This window comes from Mastomys coucha, unplaced genomic scaffold, assembly GCF_008632895.1.
Source record: "Mastomys coucha isolate ucsf_1 unplaced genomic scaffold, UCSF_Mcou_1 pScaffold15, whole genome shotgun sequence".
Taxonomy (NCBI): domain Eukaryota; kingdom Metazoa; phylum Chordata; class Mammalia; order Rodentia; family Muridae; genus Mastomys; species Mastomys coucha.
Window position 1 is genome coordinate 143,941,328 of NW_022196897.1, and position 11,744 is coordinate 143,953,071.

Here is an 11,744-nt window from a genome sequence, read left to right on the forward strand (position 1 = left end):
GAACTGTGCGGCCCATTCCCAAAGCAGCCGCTGCCTTTGCACCCTGGCATTCTGGGTAAGGAACAGAGGGTGTATTTAAAGCACGAGTTCAGTGCCATCATCACTGCAGGCGACTTTAGAAACACTTTGGAATGAAATGTCAGGGATGGAGATGAAGGCATTGAGGACAGTCTCCAAGCAACCACTTCCTGCTGCATCCCCAGCTCCCCACACACCACCCTGCCCCCAGCCCAGCCATGACCCCTCAGTGCTCAGCTTCTGGTGCCCACTCTGTGAAGCCCATGAATAAAAGATATGCCACTCAGGCGTGAACAGCTGAGAGCTGGTTCAAACTTTAGATCTCCTGCATTTCATCCAATGGAAGGAAGTTTGGGGGCCTTGCTCGCTTCTTCCCAAATGTCACAAGATGCTTTGTTGGGAACTAGTTGGCATTTCCATCCTGTTACTACAGTATCTCCCCTTACTCATGTCCAGGACAGGTGCTTTGCTCTCCAAGGGGCCTGTTTCAGCCAGCGGGAGGGAGGAAAAGGGGGAGAGAGAAACACACAGTCTCTGTTTAAGTGTACCTTCCTGGTGCTGGGCAGTGGGAGTGTTACTGCCTTAATCCCAGCACTTGGAAGGCAGATGATTTCTGAGTTCAAGGCCAGCCTGGTTTACCGAGTGAGTTCCAGGACAGCCAGGGTAACGCAGAGAAACCACAACTCGAAAAACTAAAACAGACAACAAAGAAACCCACCAGCAATAAAAAATAAAACCCAAAACCCAAACCAAAGCGTATCTTCTTGAAGCTATAGGTTCTTTGTACTTACTCCCATTGCCACACCTAGCTGCAAGGGAAGCTTAATTCAGAGCATTGACTCTGGGGATGGATACCAGGACTCTTTCGGTTAGATGAAGGGTAGGGATAGATTCCTGATAATTTACCTCAAGCCTGATTCTGATGTGAACACTTCTGTGTGTACCGAGGAAGCCAGGCTGATGGAGATCTGCCAGCACCTCCTGCCCTAACCATCTGGGCCCCCGTAGGTGACCCCCTGGAGGTTGCCTGCTACAGAGCATGCACAACTGAAGGACTGAAGTCGAAGAAATCCCTGCTAGTGAGGGTGTGGTAGAGCAGAGACCTGGGTCCATCACCCTTTCCAGAGTTCACCAAGCCTGATCTCTGTGAAACTTTGCAGCCGCAAGGGTAGGGTGTATCCCAGAGCTATGTGTCCAAAATGTTGCTACATTCCGTGTTAATCAATTTAAGTTCAGATCAATAAGATAAAATACTCAGTCCCTACCTTACGTGAGAGAGCAAAAGGAGATGACAGTGTCTCATCTCATTAGGCAAGGCTGATGAGAGCAGAAGGTCAGAGGCACAAGTGTGTCTTGTGTCAAGGGCATCTCAGTGTGGGTTCCTCCTGAAGCAGAATGGGGATAAAAGATTGGAGGAGTGCCCCAGCCTGGAGCAACCAGCTTCCTTAGCAGGGAGTAACCCAGAAAATGGGTTAGGCAGAGAGTTTAACCACAGTACACAAATGGGGTTCGGTCCCTCCAGGAACACTGGGAAGCTGTTTGGAACTTGAAACTTAAAGCTATTTTGCACAAGGTGGTGGGGGATAGAGCTTAGAGATAAGAGTAGCCTTTGTTGCTCTGTTCTCAATTCCTGCTTGATTCATTAAGCATTCTGGCCTGTTGATGCTGCAGATGGAAGGCCTCCCCCCCACTGCAGGATGTCCTCAGGCCAAGAAACCAAACAGGAAAGTGGCTGGTGCACCTGAAGGAATCAGGCCTGAGGCTGTGAGCAGGCCTTGTGGTGTATGTTCCAAGAGGTGAAGATCAACACCCTTGACACAGCTTTACCACACACACACACACACACACACACACACACACACACACACACACACACACGCACATTTTCAGATTTACCCTGTTCGCTCTTTTTAAAAATTTTTTAATTGATTCTTTGTGAATTTCACATTATCATCTCCCCGTTCCTCTATATCTGCCCTTGCAACCTCCTACCCAAAGCAAACAAAAATCCAAACCAAACTAAACATCTCGCCATGGAAACTGTGTTGTGTCGCGATGTGTCACACACTCTATCTGTTTGCCCAGCCTTTCTTGCAAATGTTCTTGTCAGAGAATCACTGGTCTGGTTTGAGGCCTCTGGCTTCTGCTAGGCTATCAGTACGGGATGCTCACTGGGACTCCTCTAGGATACCCTGTGAGTTGCCGGTGTCATGGAGATCCTACAGCTTTGGTTCTGGAGGACCAGCCCCTTCACAAGCTCCAGCAGTTCATAGATGGGGTAGATGATGGAGTGCACCAACTCAAAGCCTTGAATCTGGGCCTGGGAGGTAGCTGAGTTGAGCAGCCTGACAGCTCTGCCAAGCTCACACCATCAGGGCCAGTTCTGCCAAGCTCACACCATCAGGGCCAGCTCTGCCAAGCTCACACCACCAGGGCCAGCTTTCTCACAATGCTCAGGCAAGGGATGGGGCCAGCTTTGCACAGCCTACAGACATCAACATGGTCCCAGGCTGCAGCCTAGACCAGGGACATGTGCATGGGCCATGGACATCAGCACAGATGCACAATGCTGCAGAGCCACAGACCCAGACATGGCCCTGGGAGGTGGCATGAGGCAGGACCTCACCACGGCCTTGGGAGCCATCAGGCTGCTCTTCACTCCCCTTGAGGCTCCACTTCCACCCCTCCTCCTGCACACACTGGTCTGCTTCTCTTTCTCTTCCACCTCTCCACCGTTGACTTGTTCATCTTAGTGGCTCCCGGGGCCTCTGGGTGGCTCCTGGGGCCTCTGGGTGTCTTCCCTGTGGTGCCGGGCAGAGGTCACCCTGTTCCTTCTTACTGCAAGGATTTTACATAGACTATTCTGGAAATCTGGGACATCCACCTGCCCCACTGCATCAAGTCATCTACCTAGTCTTTAGCTATTGGCTCGATTAGTCCTTGTCCCTTTCCCTTGTCAGGCTCCTCTGAGGGATGAACACAGCCCAGCCCAGGACAAGATCGAGTCTTCCCAATGCATATTGCTCCATCTCTGTCCCACAGTGTGCCATCTCTCTGAGGCTAGTGGACTAATGCTGTCTTCCCCATGGAGCTGTGAGGAAGAGATCTTGGTTGTCATATTCAGTAGCACATAGTAGGTGTTCAACAAATGTATACTGACTGGGAGAATGAAAGAATGTGTGTGTAAACAGACTCAGGTCTAGCTGAATAAAGGCTCCCGTGGCCAGAGGCAGACTCTACCAGCTAAAGAGCCCGGGAAGAGGAGGAGGCTAATTAGCAATTCATTAGGATCCATTTCCAAGTCTATAGTCAATGCTAATGACTTGTTTGTTTAAAACAGGAAGTTCTGTACTCATTAAACCCATTAGTAAGTGAAAATGTTTCTGGGGAAGTCTGGCCTCCCACACTGGAGTGTAATCTCAAGGCTGTAGCCCCTCTTGCTGAGACTTTCCTGGATTCAGCAAAGCAGGCAGGAAGCACCTAGTCTGCTTCCCGGCTTCCCAGCCTCCTCCCTCAGAGCAGTGTGAAGACCCAGAATCCTAACTCATCAGAGGACACCATGAGGCCAGGATTGCTGGAAAGGAGAGAGGCTGTGCTTGGTCGGATATGCTTAGGCCGGTTGTAAGTGTGGTTCATTGCTTTGTTTAGTCCTGGCTGTCCTGAGACTTACGATGTAGACCAGGCTATCTTCACATTCATAGCGTTCTGCCTGCTGGGCATGTCTGAGGTTCATTCCTATCTTAATATTTGTCTTTATATGAAAAGTATACTGTCTCCATATAGGCAGACTCCACAGCAAAAGCTAATTGTGCTGTGGTTCCTAGCTCATAACTGGCGAGGGATTTCAAGGGGCAAAGGGGCTCTTATTCTTCCCGTGTTGCCTTGTTTGTTTTGTTGTTTTTGACGTAGTGTTTCTTTGTACAGGCCTGGCTATCCTAGAACTCACTTTGTAGACTAGGCTAGCCTCAAATTTATAGAGATCCACCTGCCTCTGTCTCCCTAGTGCTGGGATTAAAGGTGTGCCCCACCACCACCTGGCTAATTGTCCATTTTTTGAAAAGAAGTTATTAATCTGTTTATATTATTTATATTCTGTCTCTATGTGTCTGTCTGTCTGTCTGTCTCTCTCTCTCTCTCTGTCTCTCAAATTTGCATGCCAGGGCACACATGGTGAGGTTAGACGACACTTTGAGGGAGTTGGTTCTCTCCTTCCACCATCTGGGTCCTAAGGATTGAACTCAGGTTGTCAGGCTCGGTGCAAGTGCCTTTACCCACTGAGTCATCTTGCCTGTCCAATTTTCCAACTGTTCCATGTCTCTTGCTTGCCTCCCTTCCAGGGTCTCACACACTCTGCTGCTCCCAGGGACTTTAAGCTATCTCTGAGTGCTACTGGCCTCAGACTTTGCATGCACTGTATCAAGTCCTTGAGGCTGTGTGGGGTGCTATACACCTTTAATTCTAACACTTGGGAGGCAAAGTCAGGCCGGCCGATCTCTGAGTTTGAGGCCAGGCTACTCTACATAGTGAGGTCCAGGCTATATAGGAAAAAAAAAATCAAGTTATTGAGTTCTGCTGGGAAAAGCCACTGATCATTCTACTGAGGAGAAAACTGATTTGTCAAGGTTGCAGTGCTGGAGACTTATAACTAACCAGACAACAAGCGACAGTTGAAAGCTCAGCCTTAAATGGTGCATCTGTACTGCATGCATGCAAGCAGGCCATAACACACTCACATATGCATGCTCACACACACATACACACACACTTACATATGCATGCTCACAGACACATATGCATGCTCACACACATTTACATATGCATGTTCACACACACTTACATATGCATGTTCACACACACACTTACATATGCATACTCACACACACACTTTCATATGCATGTTCACACACACATACACACACACTTACATATGCATGTTCCACACACACACACATATGCACGCTCACACACACACACACTTACATATGCATGTTCACACACAGACACACACACTTTTATATGCATGTTCACACACACACATACTTACATATGCATGCTCACACACACATACACACACACTTGAATGCACACAACATCCCCTCACACACAGCATATGTACACATTCACATACATGACCTCACACACATACACATACTTACACCCTCACACACACTTGCATGCACGCACACACATGCATGCATGCCCAAAAGCACACACAGCACACACAGAGGTGGAAAGGGGACCTGGTGGAGATGATATGGTGTGGGGGGAAGAGAAGGGGAAAGCAGAGCTGGGGGTAGATATGATTAAGATATACTGTTACATGTATGGAATTATAAAAGAATAAATAACAGATTGTTTTAAAAGGGTGCATGGCTGGTCTGTATGATAAATAACAGTGCCAGGCCTCTAAGTCAGAGCCAAACAGAGCCTGGAGAAGAGATTCAAAATCAACTTGTCTGAGGCAATGCAACCCACCATTCCTCAGGGAGCCGGCGAGTAGCAGCCAGCTCCAAGCTTCAAGCCTCATCCTGTACTTTCGCTACCTACTGCTCTCAGGCTCACCCAGCAGTTGGAGTGATGTACTGAATGTTGAAGGGCTTTGCTCTCCCTCTGCTTCAGGCTCCCCCTGCTTGCCAGCTGGAAGGTCTCTCCAGACCTCCCATCCACTTCAGCCTCACCGTTGCTCCACTAAAGCATCCCAGCACTGTGGTCTTCACTGCGTTCATTCACCACAGAGTGCTTCAAACCGCAGCTTCAGGCCTGCAGAGCCCTCACGGGGAGTGCTGCTACCCCACTTGCTGCACAGTTACTGCATCTTCCCACATGAGCTGGTCGCTTGCTTGCTTGCTGGGTTAGCTGTCCTCTGGGCCTAGCCCCTGGGAGGCAGCATTTTGAATCTTTGTCTCTGGGCCTCAAACAATGCTTATGATGTTTCCAACCAGCAGGTTTAGGGTCCTGTTAGATGAGCCCTGATGCATCTGATCATGTGACATTAGCAGCTTTGGGTTCAAACCCAATGCTGGCTCTTTGTGCCTTTGGACAAATGGACGTTAATGAATTGTCTAGAGAAGGAAACTCTGTTTCTGTCCACGGTGCTGAAGAAGAGGGTTCCTTAGTCCCTCAGAGAGGAAAAGGGGAAAGATCAGGAAACAACATAGGGTGACAGGCAGTGTCTTAAGAGTGGTAACCCAGAGCCCTGAACTCAGCCTGGGCAGTCAGGAAACCGTAGAGGCTGGTCCGCCTCTTCTGTGCACAGAGGAGCTAGGTATGATGAAATAGCCACTCTACTCTCAGGGAGGGGGCCACGTGACGGGACACCCCCACATAACCATATTAGCATGAGCTAACAACAGAACTATAAACCCCCAGGACCTTCAATTTAAAAAAATATCTTGTTTGTGTGTGTGTGTGTATGTACGCCATGTTTATGCAGTTGCTTTGAGAGGCCAGGAGAAGATGTAATCCCCTGGCAGTGGGATTACACATGATTGTGAGCCACCCAAAGTGGGGGCTGGAAGCTGAATTCGGTTCCTCTGGAGGAGAGAAGCCAGCTCTCCAAGACGGGAGCATTCTGTTTTAATGATAAATGTTTTTGTAGGTTATATATGCATGCATTAAAAAAAAATAGGGGGCTGGAGAGATGGCTCATAGTTAAGAGTACTGACTGCTCTTCCAGAAGTCCTGAGTTCAATTCCCAGCAACCACATAGTGGCTCACAACCATCTGTAACGGGATCTGATGCTCTCTTCTAGTTTGTCTGAAGACAGTTACAGTGTATTCATAGAAAATAAATAGATCTTAGAAAAAAACTGTAAAGAGTACTTTCTTGCCGAGGAATGGTGGCACACGCCTTTAATCCCAGCACTTGGGAGGCAGAGGCAGACAGATTTCTGAGTTCGAGGCCAGCCTGGTCTACAGAGTGAGTTCCAGGACAGCCAGGGCTATACAGAGAAACCCTGTCTCTAAAAACCAAAAGAGCACTTTCCTTTTTAAAAGCTAATATTTCTTTCTTTGTTTATTTATCTATGTTTGGGTTTCTCTGTCAGACAGCCTTGGCTGTTCCAGCGCTCACTTTGTAGACCAGGCTAGCCTCCAATTCACAGAGATTTGCCTCTGCCTGAGATTAGAGTGTGCCACTGTACCCAGCCAAGGACACTTCCTGAAGACATCTTTTTTTTTTTTTTAAAGATTTATTTATTTTATGTATATGAGTACACTGTAGCTGTCTTCAGACACAGCAGAAGAGGGCATCGGATCCCATTACAGATGGTTGTGAGTCACCATATGGTGGCTGGGATTTGAACTCAGGACCTCGAGAAGAGCAGTCAGTGCTCTTAACCGCTGAGCCATCTCTCCATCTCTCTGAGGACATCTTATCAGCCACCCTGTTCTGTTCTTTAGAGGCTGCACTTGGGAATCCTCTAAGAAAGCTGCCTTAAGCCAGGATCTCCCCTGCTGTGAACAGCAGCCGCCAGCGTTCTTTAGTATTACATCTCAGAGCTATACATGCATGAGCTGTCTTTTTCTGGAAGGCCATGAGACACTCCACACACATTCACCAGGCACTCATTAGCCAGTGATTTTGGCTAGACTTTTAAGGTTACTATAAATCTTTTATTAATGTAAACATGTACCAGTGAATATATGCCCCTTATCGCCCCCGAAAATGGGGTAGGAAAATTCTGAGGGCTGGAGAGCTAGCTCAGTAGTTAAGAGCAGTTGATACTCTTTCAGAGGACCTGGGTTCAATTCCTAGCACTCACATGGCAGTTCACAAACATTTGTAATTCCAGTTCCAGGGTATCCAAAACCTTCTGAATTCTGTGAGCAACATGCATGCCCACAATGCACATACATATGCAGGAAAGAACACTCAAACCCAGAAAAGGAATCTAAAAAACATAAAAGAAAATTCTGAAAAAGCAGTCATTCTGCAGGTATGTCTGTGTGAGAGTGTTAGATCTTGGAGTTAGACACAGGTGTGAGCTGCCATGTGGAAGCTGGGATTTGAACCTGGGTCCTCTGGAAGAACAGCCAGTGCTCTTAACTGCAGAGCCATCTCTCTAGCCCTAAAAGAAAATTCTGAATAACAGGATTGCTAAATCAAAGGGTACATATGCTTACAACTCAAGAGTTCTCAGAGAGTGGGAGGGTGGCTCAGCAGTTAAAGAACACAGATCAGAAAATCAGGGCTCAATCCCAGCAGCCACCAGATTGTGTGGCTCACAACCACCTGCACCTTAGCTCCAGAGGATGCAATGTGTGTGTGTGTGTGTCACCAACACCCAACACTTATGTGTACCCAGATACACACACACACACACACACACACACACACACACACACACACATGTGCGCGCACGTTACTGAAAACAAATCTAAAATGCACCTCTACCATTTGTTTTTAAACATGTTGCCTAGTATTGTTCTAAAGAAGTGCACAGTCGAGTCTGTGTTTGTACTACACATGTACAGTGCTCATGGAGGCCAGCAGACAGCACTGGGTCCCTTGTAAGTGGAGTTACAGTTGTGAACTTCCATGTGGGTCCTGGGAACTGAACCCAGGTCCTCTACAGAGAAGTAAGTGCTCTTACCTGCTGACTCCTCTCCAGCCCTCTCACTCTGCTTGTTTTAGGAAATAATATACAGTAACGTTGGCACAGCTGCATGGTAGAATTTTTGTGCTGGGCAGGGATGTGGAGTGTCTCTTCTGCTCCAGATGATTTGATTCCATGGTTGTGTTGTTGTCTGTTTTTTGCTTCAACACACAGGGCATCTGATATGTGGTTGTTTTTGTAAGTAACGAAAGTCAACACACAAACATACCTCAAAGGAAACTTAAAAAAAAAAGTTGATTCTGGAGTCCAATAGGAGTGCCCATGGCTTGGGAGCACACTACGTTGCCCCAAATACCGTGTTCCAAGGTGGTAAGCTTTGTGAGTTCTTCCATGCTGCACAGGAGGTAGCGGCCAAGCAGGAAAGCGTCTGCTGTAGGCCTCAGTCTTTGATGATGTGTTTAGCCCTTGGGCTGCTGGAAGCTAAGGGTCTCTGAAAGGATTGATCTAATAGGCAGGAGGATGTCAGCTCAGACACGGAGTAAGCACAGAATGGCCCAAGATAGCTCGGCTCCAGAGCAGCAGCATTCCGACTCGCCACAATCAGGTAGGTTCAAGTCAGTCAATGAGCTTTGTAGAATCCCTAAAAAGAACCCTGCCACGGTTCTTTGGATGAATGAATGGTCTGTGCACCATTTCATGTGTTCTGTATACTGCCCAACCAACCTCCAAGGAACTCGTGCCAGTTACAAACCCATCTTCCATATTGTCAACACTGTCTCAGATCAGATGTTTTAAGAGGTGGGCCGATGCTCGGAGACTGATCCAAACCCTTCTTCACGAGCCAATGGAACAACAGGCTCATGAAGATGGAAGTGACCCAAGGTCACTTACGGCTGGTACCAGTTTGGTTCCTATCTCTGGTGCTCTGGGGCAGAAAGAGAACCCTGGGTGAGGTCCCTGTGTGAGAAGATGGGCCAATGGGAGGTGGGGCACTCTCAGGTCTCCCTCTGCGGCACACCAGCTCAGTGGGAGATGTGACGGATTTTATATCTCCAGAAGAAACTTGTGGCTCTTCTCTCTATTCCCGTCGCTCTTCTCGACCCCACCTCCCATCTTTTCCCTTAGAAACAGCCTTAGATTCTGAGGGTGCTTTCTTCTGAAGCTGGTGTGGGTGGAAGCCGAAGACGTGAGGGTACTGACTGAGAGAAGGTTGAGACCTAGCTGCTGTTGTGCAAGAAGAATGGCAAATTACCTAAGGACTGGAACCAGAAGGGGGTGGTGCAGGCAGCCATTCATCGGCGCCGTTTAACCCTTTCCTGCAGCAAGAGCAGGCAGCCCTAGGTGCCTGGCCATGGCTGCTTGGGTGGGTGGGTGGGGGGGCATTTCCACAAATGGTAGGTGCTGAAGGCTTTGAAGTGAGGAGGGCCCACTCCCTCTTTGGGCTCTGCAGACGGGCTTTGGCTCTGGGTAAAACTGTAGGAAAAGGTAGCCGAGCTCCTAATGTCACAGATGATTCCTGTGGGAAATCAGGCTGCTTTTCAGGCATGATTTGAAAAGCTGCTGCCTCCCAAAGTCAGCGGTGGTGGGGTGGGGGATATGGGGGAGGGGGGAATGCCATTTATAAAGCAATCAGCGCTTCGCAAGAGTCCCCCATCACTCAGAATTATTTTCTGAAATTTGGCCTCTGTTCCTCACTCTGGAGGAAAGGCAATCCGGGCGCTCGGCTTGCAATCAAGCGGATGGGGAGGACTGGGGTGAGCCACACAAAGGGAGAGGGGCTCCCGCATTGTTCCGCACAGCTGGAGCTCAGGAAAATCATTTCCAGGGCTCCTCCATGCTGCTCGGATGGAGCCCAAGGAGGCCTCATCAGAGGCCCCATTCATCTCACTCGGTACTTTTAAACTTTAAAGCACATATTTATGTGCCTCAAGTCGCTCGTGAACCACCGCACGTCAAACACTTCAGGGCTGATGGAAGAGGTACACGCTCTCGTCCTGGGACTTTCAGAAACACAGTTTCATTGCTGGCCTCTCTCCCTTCCCGTTTCTTCCCTATGCTGCCAGCACATGTGTATCTCTAAGATGCTCTCCACACATCCAGGTGGAGCATTTTCCAAGGTGATGGGGCGGATCCCTCGAGGCTGGACCCTAAGCTTGGCATTCAAAGCTCTCTGTAGGCGTGGCCTCAGCTTTGCCACTAGCCCCTTCCCAGCCCCCCTTCCTGCAGGTCTCTGTGACAGGCTGTAAATGCAAGGTGATAAATGGCTGTCATTTTCCTCCTCCCCATCTCGGTGTCTGCAGGCAACTCAACACAGCTCTTGCTTTAAAGGAGTCGACACCACCCTAATTCCTTCTCCATATGGTAGGGTGAACTGACCTGAACTTGTGCTTCAGCCTGTCTGTGAAGATGTAGATCAGGGCTTGTCCAATTATGGTTGGAAGGAAAAAACCCAACCCATTTACTTATTTTTATGAGACCTTTGATCTAAAATGATTTTCATATTCTCTAAAAGGATGTAAAGGGGCTGGGACAAGAGGCCAGTTGGTAAAGTGCTTGCCTTGTAAGAATGAGGCCCCGAGTTCAATGCCCAGCACTGGCAGGAAAGCCAGGTGTGGCAGCACGGCTTGCTATCCCAAAGCTGGGGAGGTAGAGACAGGTAGATCCCTGGGATTCACTGCCCAGCCAGCTGCGCTTACTAGGTGAGTTCCAGGCCAAGTGAGAGACGTTGTTTGAAAAAACCAGGTTGAGTGGCTCCTATGGAAAGACACCATGGTTGATCTCTGGCCTCTCCAGCATACACGTGTGCATTTACATGTACCCCTGCACACGTGCTTTCTCCCATGCACATATGCACCTACACATGCACCCACAATTAACACACATGCACAAATAAATTAAAAAAAAATTTTTGGGGGGCGGTTAGAGACAGGGTTTCTATGTAATAGCCCTGGCTGTCCTGGAACTCATTCTGTAGAGCAGGCTGAGTTCTCAAGAGACTCACCTGCCTCTGCTTCCACTGCCCAGCACAAATTAACATTATAAAAGGGTATTTAAAAAAAAAAAATCAGGCCTCCCAGTGCTTGGGAGGTAGAGGCAGGTAGAGCTCTGTGAGTTCGAGGCCAGACTACTCTACAGAGTCAGTTTCAGGAGAGTCCAGGAGAGTCAGGG